Consider the following 18491-nt stretch of genomic DNA (forward strand, 5'->3'; position numbering starts at 1 on the left):
AGGTAATGTCTTTGTTTCCAGAAAGAAGTTCCAGTGTAGTTTCTAAATAGAGGAGAAGGGGGTGAAGACTCGGGGCTCTGATGCCGTTGGGGCGCCCCAAGGTCCCCAGGAGAAGGAGCCCCACTGGGGTGCAGGAGCAGGTGTGTTCTCATCTAATATTGAACAAATTTTAAATATAAATATGACAATTATTAGCAGGAAAATATTTTAAAAATACTTAAATAAAGCGGGTTTTCTTTATTGGTCCATAGGCAGGGTTTTGATTGTAAGAATTATAAATACAAATAAAGGTAGAAATCTAAGTTTAGAAATATATAATAAATACATACAGATAAATATAAAAATTAAAAATATAAGAAAAAATTAATTGTAGCAGTAGATATTATACATAATTTAAATAATAATTTAAATCTATTTTAAAATTTTATATATATAATATATATCATTATTAATGTAATACATCCAAAGAAACGATAAATTAAAATATGAATGTATAATTATACAAAGTATAAATAAAAAATATTTCAATATCCTTTAAAAGAAGGGGTTTTTTTATTTATTTGGTTAGGGACGGGGTTTTTATTTGGAATAATGGAAGTATTATAGAAGTACAAAACTAAAGATAGAAATATACAGTCAATATAGAAAGATATTTGTAAAAACACGAGCGAACGACGCCGCCTTCGGCCGAATGGAACGAGCTCAGCCGAACCAAGGCGAGACCGGCCGAACCTGACGGCCTCGAGCGAACCGAGGCCAGGCTTGCGAGGCTGCCTGAACGGAGCCGAGCTCAGCCGAACCGAGCCCGCTGCTCTCGTGCGCGCTAATTAGCGCGAGTGCGGTCACAGCCTAATAAGCTCCTGTGCCACGCCGCGCTCCCGATCGTGTCCGTGCGATGGCCGGGCCGCCCGCGGGACGCGGCAGCAGGAGAGCCCCGAACCGGGCGAGTTTAACGTGAGGCGCCGCCGCTTGCCCGCCCTCAGGGAGCCGAGCGGAGTCGTGTCGAGCGCACTGAGCGGCTCCGAGTTCGGCCGAAGCGAGGCGAGCCGAGCCGCGCCGAACGTACAGAGCGGCTCCGAGTTCGGCCGAAGCGAGGCGAGCCGAGCCGCGCCGAACGTACAGAGCGGCTCCGAGTTCGGCCGAAGCGAGGCGAGCCGCGCCGCGCGCACTGAGCGGCTCCGAGTTCGGCCGAAGCGAGGCGAGGCGAGCCGCGCCGAGCGCACAGAGCGGCTCCGAGTTCGGCCGAAGCGAGGCGAGCCGCGCCGCGCGCACTGAGCGGCTCCGAGTTCGGCCGAAGCGAGGGGAGCCGAGCCGCGCCGATTGTACAGAGCGGCTCCGAGTTCGGCCGAAGCGAGGCGAGCCGCGCCGAGCGCACAGAGCGGCTCCGAGTTGGGCCGAAGTGAGCCGAGGCGCCCCGAGCGCAGAGAGCGGCTCCGAGTTCGGCCGAAGCGAGGCGAGCCGAGCCGCGCCGAACGTACAGAGCGGCTCCGAGTTCTGCCGAAGCGAGGCGAGCCGCGCCGCGCGCACTGAGCGGCTCCGAGTTCGGCCGAAGCGAGGCGAGGCGAGCCGCGCCGAACGTACAGAGCGGCTCCGAGTTCGGCCGAAGCGAGGCGAGGCGAGCCGCGCCGCGCGCACTGAGCGGCTCCGAGTTCGGCCGAAGCGAGGGGAGCCGAGCCGCGCCGATTGTACAGAGCGGCTCCGAGTTCGGCCGAAGCGAGGCGAGCCGCGCCGAGCGCACAGAGCGGCTCCGAGTTGGGCCGAAGTGAGCCGAGGCGCCCCGAGCGCAGAGAGCGGCTCCGAGTTCGGCCGAAGCGAGGCGAGCCGAGCCGCGCCGAACGTACAGAGCGGCTCCGAGTTCTGCCGAAGCGAGGCGAGCCGCGCCGCGCGCACTGAGCGGCTCCGAGTTCGGCCGAAGCGAGGCGAGGCGAGCCGCGCCGATTGTACAGAGCGGCTCCGAGTTCTGCCGAAGCGAGGCGAGCCGCGCCGCGCGCACTGAGCGGCTCCGAGTTCGGCCGAAGCGAGGGGAGCCGAGCCGCGCCGATTGTACAGAGCGGCTCCGAGTTCGGCCGAAGCGAGGCGAGCCGCGCCGAGCGCACAGAGCGGCTCCGAGTTGGGCCGAAGTGAGGCGAGCCGCGCCGAGCGCACTGATCGGCTCCGAGTTGGGCCGAAGCGAGCCGAGGCGCGCCGAGCGCACTGATCGGCTCCGAGTTGGGCCGAAGCGAGCCGAGGCGCGCCGAGCGCAGATAGCGGCTCCGAGTTCGGCCGAAGCGAGCCGAGGCGCGCCGATTGTACAGAGCGGCTCCGAGTTCGGCCGAAGCGAGCCGAGGCGCGCCGAGCGCACAGAGCGGCTCCGAGTTCGGCCGAAGCGAGCCGAGGCGCGCCGAGCGCACAGAGCGGCTCCGAGTTCGGCCGAAGCGAGCCGAGGCGCGCCGAGCGCACTGATCGGCTCCGAGTTGGGCCGAAGCGAGCCGAGGCGCGCCGAGCGCAGAGAGCGGCTCCGAGTTCGGCCGAAGCGAGGCGAGCCGTGCCGAGCGCACAGAGCGGCTCCGAGTTGGGCCGAAGCGAGCCGAGCCGTGCCGAAGGGTAGAGTCCAGCCGAATGCAGATGACAGTGGCCGAGTTTAGCTGATTACAGCCGAATTTAGCCGAGCAGCTGTGAGCCTTGAGGTGAGCGTGCATCATTGCCGGCTTGGGATTGAGTGAAATGCACTAAGGAAACCAGCTCTGGGGAGGGAGGCAGGGAAATCCTCTCCTAACGTTTACCAATTCGTCCGTCAAACTCATCACGGCAGGACAGCGTGAAGACTGAAAGTGTAAGAAGATGTGGAGAGAAACAGAGAATCTGACAGGAGCATCGAATGCACAAGTGCACCAATTTTGCTTTTTGCTTGGATGTAAATTCAGAAGTTGTAAGGAATTTGGGAATGAGAAGGGACATTTTAGAAGAAGAAGAAGGAGAAGAAGTTGTTACAGTCCTGGGAAAAGCTTTTGTTCTAGATAATAAAAGAAGTTAGTTTAAATAAAAAAAAAAAAAAAAAAAAAAGTGGTTTCTTTTTTCTTCACTATTATATTCATTGGTGGTATATCGTGTGTTGTTTTATTTCTTGGTGTTATTAACTCTGTGTAAATTGTTTTTTGAGTGAAGCTAACTTTGGATGGGTTGTTTTGTATTTGAGGTAGGATCAATTTCAATAGGTTTCTTTCACAGACTTCTGATCGGTATTACTGGGATTTTGGTTTTGTTTACTGTATGCATAAACATAGAGATTTGGTAGGGCCAGTTGGGCTGCTGGAGTTTTGGGTGTGAATTTATTAGATGGCTTTTGTTAAACACAGAATAATTATATAAGGTAACAGCAAATTACCCAATTACCCAATTTATCCAGCTATGTAACCTTACCACAAAGTTTTATATCTTGCCAGTTTTCTGTTCTTCTGCTCCAAGTAGTTGTTGTAAAAAAGAAAGCACTGTTACTTTTCTGAAGAGTTTTCTTCTATAACAAGCCCTTTACTGCCCTTGAATGTGAGTCAGAGCTAAACAGCTGCAGCTGCTCTGAGGGCTTGGTGGGATTCGCCCCCTCCCTTTTCCTGGGTGCCATGGGAACGAGAGGCGGGGCACAATCAGGGGTATATTAACCCCAGCCGTGGCTGAGGGGCTTCATTCCCTCTCGGGGATGTGCTGGGGTAAGAGCTCTCCTCCCATTTCAGCGAAGAGGCTTTTTCAGCTCGTCTCAGCTTCTTTTCAGCAGGTGTTTCTGGGCATCTAAAGCACAGAGGCTTGGAAGATTCTGTGAAGAAACCAGCATAGAACACAGGGGATATTTAGGTTTGTGATTCTGGGTTTTGTGTTTAGGGGTGGTAAAGTGCCTTTGTAATTTTTGGTTTTGCTCTGTTTTTTTTTTTGTTGTTGGATTTTTTTTTGGTGGAAATTTTGGTTTCTTAGGTTTTCTTTTTGGGGTTTTTGGTTGGTTTTCGTTGCTTTCTTTGATTTTTTGGTGGTTTCTGTATTTTTTTTGGGGGGGGGGATTTAGGTGTTTTGGGTTTTTTTATTTTTGTTTTCTGGTTTAGTTTTTTTTTGTTGTTGTTGTTGTTATTGGTTTTTTTTTTTGTTTTTTTTTTCCTTTAATGGAGGAGTGAGACTCCCTGAAATTCCAAGCTGTGTGAAGCACAACAGATTCTCAGCAGATTCATCATGTCTTCAGAGGGATCTGCCCAGTGTCAAGGATGATGTTTGAGACTCAGGCTTCTGATGAGCTGAGGATTGTGACTGGGAGAGGGAGGGTGAGCAGGTATCCAGTTAGGAGTTCTTGGGAGGGGGTTTGCAGGCAGCAGGGTGAGAAAGGGTGTTTATTTGTTTATTTGAGGCCCCCCCCCCCCCCCCCCCCAAGGCTGTTCAGAAGCCTAGCAGAGGCATTGCCATGTCTTACAGCACACAAGGTCATCCACTGCACTCACAGCAATGCCATTTAACTTTACCTTTCTCTTACCCAGGTACCACCCCTAATGAAGGCCACAGCCTTGGAATCAGGATGAAGCTGGAGCCTGAGGGAGCCAGGCACGCTCAGGAAAGGGCAAGTAGCTGCCTTGCAGGGATTTGGCCCATATAACTCTGGACTCACACTTTGGTTTTGGTTTTCTTTATTGTAGCTGACTGAGAGGCTCATAGGCGCTAACGAGGCCCTCCGAGGCAGACTCATTTCAGGTGCAGCGTGGATTCCCATCACCCATCATCCAAAAGATAAGTTTGGGGCCACGGCCTGGAGATGGTGGAGTAGCAGGTTGGGAATCCCTGGGACAGATTTAAAAATGAGCAGAGGAGAAAGCAATTTTCTCCAAGGGCCTATTAGGACAGCTAAAGGGCGAGGCTCTACTTTTGATGGCAGATTTCAGGCGGGCAGTGCAGAACAGCTCTGCTCTGTCTGGTGTTGTCTCGTGTGCCCTGTTCCCTGGTGTGTCTTTGGGGTCCCTTTTCCCTTCTCCCCTCGAGGCCCTCACCACAAGCATGATGTGTCGTGTTTGGTGTCCCCCTGTTTGTCACGTTCTGTTTCACGGGTGTGTGCACACGTTTGTGCCGGAGCTGTTCTGCCCTGCCCATGGCCTGCTGCAGTAGGACAAACCATAGGGAGTGGGAATTTGTAATGTGGGGTGTACTTGGGCTCTGGATGCTATTCCTAGGTTGGCATAAGGTGTTTGCAGCTTGTGAGTTACCCTGGTGGTGTTTGACATATGTTGTAACTTCCTTTCAGGTGCAGATGCATTCCACGTGTGGCAGAGGGTCAGGGTTAGGAGGTGCCGGGCCTTCTTAGGAGCGTGGTGAGTAGCAGAGTGGTGGGGTTTTGGCTGATGCGGTGCCAAGGTCAGGCCCTGATGTTTGGTTCTCTTTAATCTAGCTTTCTGAGAGACCCCAGCCCGGTGCCAGCAGGACCTTCCCAGCTGACGAGGTGGCCTTTCTTTGCACCTGACAGGGACCAGCATCCCCAGATGTCTGAGAGATAAGTAGAGGGCTGTGACCCACAGAGGGGATGAAGGCATGGTGCTGGTTTGGGAATGACTGGGAGGGGTTTTTGAGTCCAATTTGGAGGTGGGGGGTGTTCATGAAGTGGCCCCTTAGGCCCCATAAAAGCCACGTCTCACTTTTGATCCCAGTGCTGAGGTGTGCAGGGCAGAGCAGTCCCGGTGTGTCTCGTGTCCTTTGTCTGTTGTGCATTATGTGTTGTTTGTGTATCCCATGTCTTTTACCTTAGGGGGGCCTTTCAGAAACCCTGGCATCATTGTTAGCATCTGTGATCTCTGCATTCCGTGGCCTGGCACCCGGACCACAGAACTTTTGACTGGGGAGCTCAGACAGGCATCAGACTCTCTTCTGTCTTTGGAAGCATCCAGTCAGGTGTCTTGTCAGGTCTTGTTCTGAGCTGTACGGACAGCTATGCCCCGCCTGGATCCATTATGGTGGATTAGGACTTGTAAAAAATGTGAGGGCAGGCAGAGGATTCTGACCATAGGATTCCTAGGCATCGATCTTTGCTGTTCTTGGAATAAATCCTTCAGTTCGCATCTTCTTCCTCCAGGGTTCTCTGAGCCTCATCAGCTCACCATCGGTCTCAGCTCGGTCATCTCCTTTTGCATTCTCTCAGTCCTTGCAGCCATTTTCCTTGCCAAGAGATTTCTGTTCCTGTTGTGTCCCCGTTGCCTGTCCTGTGTTGTCTGTCCTGTGTCACGGGTGTCAGCACACATTTTTGCCGGGGCTGCTCTGCCCTGCCGCACAGCCTGGTGCAATAGGAGAAGTCTCGGAGACTTGGAATTTGTAATGTGGGGTGTAGTTGGACTCTAGGTGGGATTTGTAGATGGACACAGGATATCTGGAGCTCCTCAGTTATCCTGCAACAGTTTGATTCTTGTCCTAACTTTTTTTTCAGATTGAGATGGATTAAATCTGTGCCCGAGGGCCCCGTCCCGGGTGAGGGGATTGCCCCGAGCAGGTGAGGCCCCGTTTGTCTCTGCAGCAGAAGTGTGTATGGTGACTGTGTTACAGCTCTGTTCTTTATCTTTCTTTTAGGAAGTCAATCTGGATGCCAGCAGTCAAGGTGGGCAGGGGAGAGAAGTGGTTGTTATTGCTCAGCTCTCAAGCACAACCATTTTTCAGGAGATTCATCATGTCACAAGAGGGATTTGCCCAGTGTCAAGGATGATGTTTGAGATTGAGGCTTCAGGTGATTGAGGATTGTGACTGGGAGAGGGAGGATGATCAGGTATCCAGTTAGGAGTTCTTGGGAGGGGGTTTGCAGGCAGCAGGGTGAGAAAGGGTGTTTATTTGAGGCCCCCCCCCCACAAGGCTGTTCAGCAGCCTAGCAGAGGCATTCCCATGTCTTGCAGCACACAAGGTCCTCCACTGCACTCACAGGAATGCCATTTAACTTTGCCTTTCTCTTACCCAGGTGCCACCCCTAATGAAGGCCACAGCCTTGGAATCAGGATGAAGCTGGAGCCTGAGGGAGCCAGGCACGCTCAGGAAAGGGCAAGTAGCTGACTTGCAGGGATTTGGCCCACATAACTCTGGACTCACACAACTCTGGACTCACACTTTGGTTTTGGTTTTCTTTATTGCAGCTGACCGAGAGGCTCACAGGCCATCACAGAGCCTTCCGAGGCAGACTCATTTCAGGTGCAGCGTGGATTCCCATCACCCATCATCCAAAAGATAAGTTTGGGGCCACGGCCTGGAGATGGGAGTGTATCAGGTTGGGAGTTCTTGTGCCAGAATTAAAATTTGGCTGTGGGAAAAGCAATCTTCTCCAAGGGCCTCTTAGGACAGCTAAAGGGCGAGGCTCTACTTTTGATGGCAGCTTTCAGGCGGGCAGTGCAGAACAGCTCTGGTCTGTCTGGTGTTATCTCGTGTGCCGTGTTCCCTAGTGTGTCTTTGGGGTCTCTTTGTCCCTTCTCCCCTCGAGGCCCTCACCACAAGCATGATGTGTCGTGTTTCTTGTCCCCCTGTTTGTCACGTTCTGTGTCACGGGTGTGTGCTCACATTTGTGCCGGAGCTGTTCTGCCCTGCCCATGGCCTGCTGCAGTAGGACAAACCATAGGGAGTGGGAATTTGTGATGTGGGCTGTACTTGGGCTCTAGATTCTATTCCTAGATTGGCGTAAGGTGTTTGCAGCTTGTGAGTTACCCTGGTGGTGTTTGACATATGTTGTAACTTTCTTTCAGGTGCAGATGCATTCCACGTGTTGCAGAGGGTCAGGGTTAGGAGGTGCCGGGCCTTCTTAGGAGCGCGGTGAGTAGCAGAGTGGTGGGGTTTTGGCCGATGCGGTGCCAAGGTCAGGCCCTTCAGTCCTTGCAGCCATTTTCCTTGCCAAGAGATTTCTGTTCCTGTTGTGTCCCCGTTGTCTGTCCTGTCTGTCCTGTGTCACGGGTGTCATCACACATTTGGGACGGGGCTGCTCTGCCCTGCCGCACAGCCTGGTGCGAAAGGAGAAGTCCTGGGGACTTGGAATTTGTAATTTGGGGTGTAGTTGGACTCTAGATGGGATTTGTAGATGGACACATCATATCTGGAGCTCTTCAGTTATCCTGCAACAGTGTGACTCTTGTCCTACCTTTTTTTTCAGATTAAGATGGATTAAATCTGTGCCAGAGGGCCCCATCCCGGGTGAGGGGATTGCCCCGAGCAGGTGAGGCCCATTTGTCTCTGCAGCAGAAGTGTGTATGGTGACTGTTACAGCACTGTTCTTTGTCTTTCTTTTTAGGAAATCAATCTGGATGCCAGCAGTCAAGGTGGGCAGCGGGGAGGAGTGGTTGTTATTGATCAGCTCTCAAGCACAACAATTTTTCAGGAGATTCATCGTGTCGCAAGAGAGTTCTGCCCAGTGTCAAGGATGATGTTTGAGATTGAGGCTTCAGGTGAGTTGAGGATTGTGACTGGGAGAGGGAGGGTGAGTAGGTATCCAGTTAGGAGTTCTTGGGAGGGGGTTTGCAGGCAGCAGGGTGAGAAAGGGTGTTTGTTTGTTTGTTTATTTGAGGCCCCCCCCCACAAGGCTGTTCAGAAGCCTAGCAGAGGCATTGCCATGTCTTGCAGCACACAAGGTCCTCCACTGCACTCACAGGAATGCCATTTAACTTTGCCTTTCTCTTACCCAGGTGCCACTCCTAAGGAAGGCCACAGCCTTGGAATCAGGATGAAGCTGGAGCCTGAAGGAGCCAGGCACACTCAGGAAAGGGCAAGTAGCTGCCTGTGTGGGATTTGGCCCACATAACTCTGGACTCACACTTTGGTTTTGGTTTTCTTTATTGTAGCTGACCGAGAGGCTCACAGGCCATCACAGAGCCTTCCGAGGCAGACGCATTTCAGGTGCAGCGTGGATTCCCATCACCCATCATCCAAAAGATAAGTTTGGGGCCACGGCCTGGAGATGGGAGTGTATCAGGTTGGGAGTTCTTGTGCCAGATTTAAAAATTGGCAGTGGGAAAAGCAATCTTCTCCAAGGGCCTCTTAGGACAGGTAAAGGGAGAGGCTCTACTTTTGATGGCAGATGTCAGGCGGGCAGTGCAGAACAGCTCTGGTCTGTCTGGTGTTGTCTCGTGTGCTGTGTTACCTGGTGTGTCTTTGGGGTCCCTTTTGCCTTCTCCCCTCACCACAAGCATGATGTGTCGTGTTTCATGTCCCCCTGTTTGTCACGTTCTGTGTCACGGGTGTCTGCAGGTATTTGTGCCGGAGCTGTTCTGCCCTGCTGCATGGCGTGCTTCAGTAGGACAAACCCTGGGGAGTTGGAATTTGTAATGTGGGCTGTACTTGGGCTCTAGATGCTCTTCCTAGATTGACATAAGGTGTTTGCAGCTTGTGAGTTATCCTGGTGGTGTTTGACATATGTTCTAACTTTCTTTCAGGTGCAGCTGCATTCCATGTGTGGCAGAGGGTCAGGGTTAGGAGGTGCCGGGCCTTCTTAGGAGCGCGGTGAGTAGCAGAGTGGTGGGGTTTTGGGTGATGCGGTGCCAAGATCAGGCCCTGATGTTTGGTTCTCTTTAATCTAGCTGTCTGAGAGACACCAGCCTGGTGCCAGCAGGACCTTCCCAGGTGACGAGGTGGCCTTTCTTTGCACCTGACAGGGACCAGCATCCCCAGATGTCTGAGAGATAAGTAGAGGGCTGTGACCCACAGAGGGGATGAAGGCATGGTGCTGGTTTGGGAATGACCGGGAGGCGTTTTTGAGTCCAATTTTGGGGGAGGGGGGGTAGTGTGTTCATGAAGTGGCCCCTTAGGCCCCATAAAAGCAAAGTCTCACTTTTGATCCCAGTGCTGAGGTGTGCAGGGCAGAGCAGTCCCGGTGTGTCTCGTGTCACTTGTCTGTTGTGCATTATGTGTTGTTTGTGTATCCCATGTCTTTTACCTTAGGGGGGCCTGTCAGAAACCTTGGCATCCTTGTTAGCATCTGTGATCACTGCATTCCTTGGCCTGGCACCTGGGCCAGTGAACTTTTGACTGGGGAGCTCAGACAGGCATCAGACTCTCTTCTGTCTTTGGAAGCATCCAGTCAGGTGTCTTGTCAGGTCTTGTTCTGAGCTGTACGGACAGCTATGCCCCACCTGGATCCATTATGGTGGATTAGGACTTGTAAGAATGTGAGGGCAGGCAGAGGATTCCGACCATAGGATTCCTAGGCATCGATCTTTGCTCTTCTTGGAATAAATCCTTCAGTTAGCATCTTCTTCCTCCAGGGTTCTCTGAGCCTCATCAGCTGACCGTCAGTTTGAACACAGTCATCTCCTTTTGCGTTCTCTCAGTCCTTGCTGCCATTTTCCTTGCCAAGAGATTTCTGTTCCTGTTGTGTCCCCGTTGTCTGTCCTGTCCTGTCTGTCCTGTGTCACGGGTGTCAGCACACATTTTTGCCGGGGCTGCTCTGCCCTGCCGCACAGCCTGGTGCAATAGGAGAAGTCCTGGGGACTTGGAATTTGTAATGTGGGGTGTAGTTGGACTCTAGATGGGATTTGTAGATGGACACATCATATCTGGAGCTCTTCAGTTATCCTGCAACAGTGTGACTCTTGTCCTAACTTTTTTTCCAGAATCAGATGGATTAAATCTTTGCCAGGGGGCCCCATCCCGGGTGAGGGGATTGCCCCGAGCAGGTGAGGCCCCATTTGTCTCTGCAGCAGAAGTGTGTATGATGACTGTGTTACAGCTCTGTTCTTTGTCTTTCTTTTTAGGAAATAAATCTGGATTCCAGCAGCCAAGGTGGGCAGCGGAGAGAAGTGGTTGTTATTGCTCAGCTCTGAAGCACAACAATTTTTCAGCAGATTGATCGTGTCACAAGAGGGATCTGCCCAGTGTCAAGGATGATGTTTGAGATTGAGGCTTCAGGTGAGTTGAGGATTGTGACTGGGAGAGGGAGGGTGTTCAGGTATCCAGTTAGGAGTTCTTGGGAGGGGGTTTGCAGGCAGCAGGGTGAGAAAGGGTGTTGATTTGAGGGGCCCTCCCGCCACAAGGCTGTTCAGAAGCCTAGCAGAGGCATTGCCATGTCTTAGAGCACACAAGGTCATCCACTGCACTCACAGCAATGCCATTTAACTTTGCCTTTCTCTTACCCAGGTGCCACTCCTAAGGAAGGCCGCAGTCTTGGAATCAGGATGAAGCTGGAGCCTGAGGGAGCCAGGCACGCTCAGGAAAGGGCAAGTAGCTGCCTTGGTGGGATTTGGCCCACATAACTCTGGACTCACACTTTGGTTTTGGTTTTCTTTATTGTAGCTGACTGAGAGGCTAACAGGCCATCAGAGAGCCTTCCGAGGCAGACTCATTTCAGGTGCAGCGTGGATTCCCATCGCCTATCATCCAAAAGATAAGTTTGGGGCCACGGCCTGGAGATGGGAGTGTATCAGGTTGGGAGTTCTTGTGCCAGAAATAAAATTGGCAGTGGGAAAAGCATTCTTCTCCAAGGGCCTCTTAGGACAGGTAAAGGGAGAGGCTCTACTTTTGATGGCAGATGTCAGGCGGGCAGTGCAGAACAGCTCTGGTCTGTCTGGTGTTGTCTCGTGTGCTGTGTTACCTGGTGTGTCTTTGGGGTCCCTTTTGCCTTCTCCCCTCGAGGCCCTCACCACAAGCATGATGTGTCGTGTTTCTTGTCCCCCCTGTTGGTCGCGTTCCGTTTCACGGGTGTGTGCTCACATTTGTGCCGGAGCTGTTCTGCCCTGCTGCATGGCGTGCTTCAGTAGGACAAACCCTGGGGAGTTGAAATTTGTAATGTGGGCTGTACTAGGGCTCTAGATGCTATTCCTAGATTGACATAAGGTGTTTGCAGCTTGTGAGTTACCCTGGTGGTGTTTGACATATGTTCTAATTTTCTTTCAGGTGCAGCTGCATTCCATGTGTGGCAGAGGGTCAGGGTTAGGAGGTTCCGGGCCTTCTTAGGAGCGCGGTGAGTAGCAGAGTGGTGGGGTTTTGGCCGATGCGGTGCCAAGGTCAGGCACTGATGTTTGGTTCTCTTTAATCTAGCTATCTGAGAGACACTAGCCCGGTGCCAGCAGGACCTTCCCAGGTGACGAGGTGGCCTTTCTATGCACCTGACAGGGACCAGCATCCCCAGATGTCTGAGAGATAAGTAGAGGGCTGTGACCCACAGTGGGGATGAAGGCATGGTGCTGGTTTGGGAATGACTGGGAGGGGTTTTTGAGTCCAATTTGGGGGGGGGGGGGGGTAGTGTGTTCATGAAGTGGCCCCTTAGGCCCCATAAAAGCCAAGTCTCACTTTTGATCCCAGTGCTGAGGTGTGCAGGGCAGAGCAGTCCCGGTGTGTCTCGTGTCACTTGTCTGTTGTGCATTATGTGTTGTTTGTGTATCCCATGTCTTTTACCTTAGGGGGGCCTGTCAGAAACCTTGGCATCCTTGTTAGCATCTGTGATCACTGCATTCCTTGGCCTGGCACCTGGGCCAGTGAACTTTTGACTGGGGAGCTCAGACAGGCATCCGACTCTCTTCTGTCTTTGGAAGCATCCAGTCAGGTGTCTTGTCAGGTCTTGTTCTGAGCTGTACGGACAGCTATGCCCCACCTGGATCCATTATGGTGGATTAGGACTTGTAAAAAATGTGAGGGCAGGCAGAGGATTCTGACCATAGGATTCCTAGGCATCGATCTTTGCTGTTCTTGGAATAAATCCTTCAGTTAGCATCTTCTTCCTCCAGGGTTCTCTGAGCCTCATCAGCTCACCATCGGTCTCAGCTCGGTCATCTCCTTTTGCGTTCTCTCAGTCCTTGCAGCCATTTTCCTTGCCAAGAGATTTCTGTTCCTGTTGTGTCCCCGTTGTCTGTCCTGTCTTGTCTGTCCTGTGTCACGGGTGTCTGCACACATTTGTGCCGGGGCTGCTCTGCCCTGCGGCATAGCCAGCTGCGATAGGAGAAGTCCTGGGGACTTGGAATGTGTAATGCGGGGTGTAGTTGGACTGTAGGTGGGATTTGTAGATGGACACATCATATCTGGAGCTCCTCAGTTATCCTGCAACAGTTTGACTCTTGTCCTACCTTTTTTTTCAGATTCAGATGGATTAAATCTGTGCCAGAGGGCCCCGTCCCGGGTGAGGGGATTGCCCCGAGCAGGTGAGGCCCCATTTGTTTCTGCAGCAGAAGTGTGTATGGTGACTGTGTTACAGCTCTGTTCTTTGTCTTTCTTTTTAGGAAGTCAATCTGGATGCCAGCAGTCAAGGTGGGCAGGGGAGAGAAGTGGTTGTTATCGCTCAGCTCTGAAGCACAACCATTTTTCAGGAGATTCATCATGTCACAAGAGGGATCTGCCCAGTGTCAAGGATGATGTTTGAGATTGAGGCTTCAGGTGAGTTGAGGATTGTGACTGGGAGAGGGAGGGTGTTCAGGTATCCAGTTAGGAGTTCTTGGGAGGGGGTTTGCAGGCAGCAGGGTGAGAAAGGGTGTTTATTTGTTTGTTTGAGGGCCCCTCCCCCCAAGGCTGTTCAGAAGCCTAGCAGAGGCATTGCCATGTCTTACAGCACACAAGGTCATCCACTGCACTCACAGGAATGCCATTTAACTTTGCCTTTCTCTAACCCAGGTACCACCCCTAATGAAGGCCACATCCTTGGAATCAGGATGAAGCTGGAGCCTGAGGGAGCCAGGCACGCTCAGGAAAGGGCAAGTAGCTGCCTTGCAGGGATTTGGCCCACATAAGTCTGAACTCATACTTTGGTTTTGGTTTTCTTTATTGTAGCTGACTGGGAGGCTAACAGGCCATCACAGAGCCCTCCGAGGCAGACTCATTTCAGGTGCAGCGTGGATTCCCCTCACCAATCATCCAAAAGATAAGTTTGGGGCCATGGCCTGGCGATGGGAGTGTAGCAGGTTGGGAGTTCTTGGGGCAGAGTTAAAAACCAGCAGAGGGAAAAGCATTCTTCTCCAAGGGCCTGTTAGGACAGCTAAAGGGAGAGGCTCTTCTTTTGATGGCAGCTTTCAGGCGGGCAGTGCAGAACAGCTCCGGTCTGTGTCCTGTTGTCTGGTGTGCTGTGTTCCCTAGTGTGTCTTTGGGGTCCCTTTTGCCCTCTTCCCTCGATGCCCTCACCACAAGCATGATGTGTTGTGTTTGGTGTCCCCCTGTTTGTCACGTTCTGTGTCACTGGTGTCTGCAGGTATTTGTGCCGGAGCTGTTCTGCCCTGCTGCATGGCGTGCTTCAGTAGGACAAACCCTGGGGAGTTGGAATTTGTGATGTGGGCTGTACTTGGGCTCTAGGTGCTATTCCTAGGTTTACATAAGGTGTTTCCAGCTTGAAAGTTAAAGTTATTGTGGAGGTGCGTGACATATGTTCTAACTTTCTTTCAGGTGTGGATGCATTGCATCCATGGCAGAGGGTCAGGGTTAGGAGGTGCTGGGCATTCCTAGGAGCATAGTGAGTAGCAGAGTGGTGGGGTTTTGGCCGATGCGGTGCCAAGGTCAGGCACTGATGTTTGGTTCTCTTTAATCTAGCTGTCTGAGGGACACCAGCCCGGTGCCAGCAGGACCTTCCCAGGTGACGAGGTGGCCTTTCTTTGCACCTGACACAGGCATCCCCTGATGTCTGAGAGATAAGCAGAGGGCTGCAACCCTCAGAGGGGATGAACGTGGGGTGCTTTTTCAGGACTCCCTGAGGTGGGGGTCTGAGTTGGCTCTGGCAATGAGGTTAGCCAAGATGTTGCCCCTTAGGCCCCATAAAAGCAAAGTCTCCCTTTTGGTCACAGTGCTGAGGTGCGCAGCATGGCAGAGCAGTCCCGGTGTGTCTCGTGTCACTCGTCTTTTGTGTATTGTGTGTTGCCTGGATATCTCATGTCTCTTATCTTAGCCCTGTGAGGGGCCTCTCAGAACCCTTTCCTAGCATCCGTGATCTCAGCATTCCTCGCCCTGGCACCCATGCCATAGATCTTTTGACTTGGGAGCTCACACAGGCATCAGAAATGCATCTCTCTTTAGAAGCGTCCAGTCAGATGTCTTGTCATGTCTTGTTCTGAGCTGTACGGACAACCGTGCTGCGCAATGATCCATTATAGCAGAGTAGGACTTGTAAGGATGTGAGGTTAGGGAGAGGATTCTGACTGTAGGATTCTCGGGCATCCATCTTTGCAGTTTTTGGAATAAATCATTCTGTTTGCATCTTCTTCCTCCAGGGTTCTCTGAGCCTCATCAGCTCGCCATCAGCTTCAACTCTTCTTCTTTTGCATTCTCTCAGTCCTTGCAGCCATTTTCCTTGCTAAGAGATTTCCGTTCCTGTTGTGTCCCCAGTGTTTGTCACGTCTTGTCTGTCCTGTGTCACGGGTGTCTGCACACATTTGTGCTGGAGCTGCTGTTCTGCCCTGCTGCATATCCTGGTGCAATATGAGAAGTCTCAGGGACTTGGAATTTGTAATGTGTAGTTGGATTCTAGATGGGATTTGTAGATGGACACAGGATACGTGGAGCCCATAAGTTATCCTGCAGCCCTTTCACTTTCATCCTAACTTTCTTTTAGTTGCAGAAGGATAAATCCAGGGCAGAGCCCCCCATTCTGGGTGAGGGGATTCCCCTGTGAAGGTCAGTCACTGTTTGTCTCTGCAGAGGAAGCATAAATTGTGGCTGCTGCAGCTCTGCTCTTTGTCTTTATTTTTAGGAAGTCAAGGCAGAGAGCAGCTGTCAAGGCTGAGTGGGCAAGGTGAGCATTGAGTAGGGTACCGAAACAGTTGTTATTGCTGAGGTCTCAGTTTCTGGTGCAGCTCTAGGTACGTATTATTCCTCTTTTTATTTTAGATGGACTGCTTGCCATCTATCCTAGCCCAGCATGCCCATGCCAGGTGGGTTCAAGCTTAAGGTATCAGTGTAGCATACTTGTCAGGGTTGGGAGGTTGTGTTTTCACAGTATCTCAGCATGCTTTTCTGCTTTGTTTCTTTGCAGGTGCTGTCGCTGCCCTAGGCATGCGGGGAAGAGAGGAGGGCAGGTGACTCGGAGTTTAGGCGGGCTGATTCCTAGGTGAGTGTTATGCAGCAGCATGCTAAGTGTGTACATTTTCTTTTTGCAGGTATCTTCCGGGCGGCCTCTGGAGTCAAATCAAGACTTGAGGTGAGCTGGGGCAGGGGTGCGAAGGAGTCCCGGGGATTACTGTTTTTGAGGGCAATAGTCACGTTTTCTGTTTTGCCTTAGGTACCCTGGGCAGGCTTGTAGCCACAGCTTGGAAGCGGCAGCACCGAAGCGCACACATTGAGAACGTCTCAACGTCCACGTCCGACCGAGGATGGATTTTGTCTGCTTGTCTTCCAAAAGCTAAGTGTCGGGGCCAGTGGTTGGGAGAAGGGGAAAAGCCTTTACTATCACAGGAGGCAATCTGATGTCAGCTTAGCGGAGAGGTCTGTAGTGGGACAGGCTCCCTGGAAGTAAAGGGAGAGGGTTTCTCCTCAGCCTCACCAGAGCCTTTGCCAGGCAGGGCAATTCCTACCCATCTCCACATTCTCGTGAACTTTGTGTCATCAGCCTTCTTCGACTTGACGTCGTCACGGCTCTTTCCCCCGTGGAGCTCGCCTTCAGGTCCGGAGCTGTAGCTGCAGTCACCTGGCAGTCCGCTTCCTTCTCTAGGCTTGCTGAGCCTCTCGAGCATCCTCCTAACTGCTTTGGCCCTAACTTCCTTTAATGAGTTGCATTTCATCATCACGTGCTGTTGTCATAGGGCTTCCTTTCCCTTGGCCTCATTGGCCTCTGGCTCGTCTTGTGCTAGGACTCTCGGGTCCCTAAAGGGAAAGTGCCAAGCAGTTGCAACTTGTCTCTGTGTTATGTCATCTGTGTCTATGTTATGGTGTGTGTGTCCATTGTCTTCCACGGCATAGGCCTTTGTTACATCTCAATGCTTTATCGGCTCTCTTCTGTGCCATGTTCTACTCACATTCCTTGCCGGATATCCCTTATTCCAGCATCTTTACATTTTTACTCTTTGAGACAGGAATGTCTCACAGGGACAAGATGTTCTCATCCATCTTCCTTCTCACTATCAGCTTTGGTAGTGCTTTTTTTTCCATTTTCTTGGACTTCTAGAGGGAGCATCTTACACCCTCCTCACGTGACTGCAGTAGTTCTATAGGTTCCATCTTCTCAAAGGGTACAGGGCTCAATAAGTAATCTTCCAGAGAGTTTTCTTAAGTCGTGGTTTATATTGTATGTTCCTATGTTGGCTTATATTGTATGTACTTACATACAGTATAAGTACGTACAGTATAAGCCAGCATAGGTACATGCAATGTAAGTGCATTGCCTTATATTGTCTGTACTTACACTGCATGTAAGCATGTCGCCTTATATTGTGTGTACTTACACTCTGTGTACACTTGCACTGTATGCGTCAGCTTACATTGTGTGTAGACTGTACCACTTATGATCGGAGCTGCCCTGCCCTGGCACATAGTCACAGTTAGGTAGAACAGTTATAACAACTTTACTGTTCATCTGTCTTTTGTGGGATTTTGGGTAGAAAATTCATCAGTCCAGAGTGGGGACAAGTCCTAGCTGTCAGATAGCCACTTGTTGACCCTTCCTGTTGTCTCACAGGTCGCCGAGGCTGCTGATTTCCCCAGGATCTGCCATTTAGCTCAAGGAGCGGCAGCCAGAAGATGTGTCAAAGCACCTTCTTCAGCATCTCAGGGAAGGGCCACAGTGAGCGTGTAAGAAGGAGTGTGTGTGAGAGCACGTGGCTGTGTCTGTCTGCTCGTCTCTGCGTGTGTGAGCGCATGCTGACTGGATTTAACCTTGTGTATATGACTTTTGCTTTTCAGGTTTTGCAACTCATTGTTAAATTGAGAATAAAAAATCCCCAGCTGCCTTCCACCCTGGCTGTTTTTTTTTTTTGGTCCCGGCCAAGTAAAAACCCAGAAAAATACTCCAAGATAGGCTAGAAAAGGCCCAAAAAACCCAGTAAAAAAACCCAAGATGGGCAAGAAAAACCCAGAAAAAAGCAGAAAAAACCCCAAAATGGGCAACAAAGAAACCCCACAAAAATCCAGGAAAAAAACTGCAAGATGGGGAAGAAAAAAATCAAGAAAAAACCCAGAACAATCCCAGGGAAAAAATCTCAAGAGGGGCAAGAGCAAACCCGGGAAAAAAAGCTAAAAACCCCAAGATGGGCAAGAAAAGCCCAGAAAAAACCCAGAAAAAAAAAAAAAAAAAAAACCAGGAAAAAGAAACCGGAAGAACTCCCAAGGTGGGCAAGGAAAACCCAGAAAAAACCAAGGAAAAAAACCAAACATGGGCGAGAATACCCAGAAAAAAACCCCAAGATGGGCAAGAAAAAACGCAGAAAACACCCACAGAAAACCAGGAAAAAACCTCAAGATGGGCAAGAAGAATCCCAAAAAACCCCCACAAGATGGACCAGGAAAAACCAGGAAAAATAAACCAGGAAAAAAAAACGGAAAAAAAATCCCAAGATGGGCAAGGAAAAACCCAGAAAGAAACCAAGAACAAAAACCCCAGACTGGCAGGAAAAAAACGCAAAAAAAAAAAACCAAGATGGGCAAGG

At 51.2% G+C, this 18491-nt stretch overlaps 1 long non-coding RNA gene across 1 annotated transcript; it reads left to right on the forward strand.

Annotated features, from left to right (window-relative positions):
* Positions 1–15909: 15909 nt before the first annotated feature.
* LOC134419113 (uncharacterized) lies at positions 15910–17800 on the forward strand. The gene is made up of 4 exons (XR_010027982.1): positions 15910–15929; positions 16011–16051; positions 16133–17637; positions 17749–17800. It is a non-coding gene; the product is annotated as an uncharacterized LOC134419113 (long non-coding RNA).
* Positions 17801–18491: the final 691 nt, after the last annotated feature.

The sequence above is a fragment of the Melospiza melodia genome, chromosome 5, assembly GCF_035770615.1.
Source record: "Melospiza melodia melodia isolate bMelMel2 chromosome 5, bMelMel2.pri, whole genome shotgun sequence".
NCBI classification, from domain to species: domain Eukaryota; kingdom Metazoa; phylum Chordata; class Aves; order Passeriformes; family Passerellidae; genus Melospiza; species Melospiza melodia.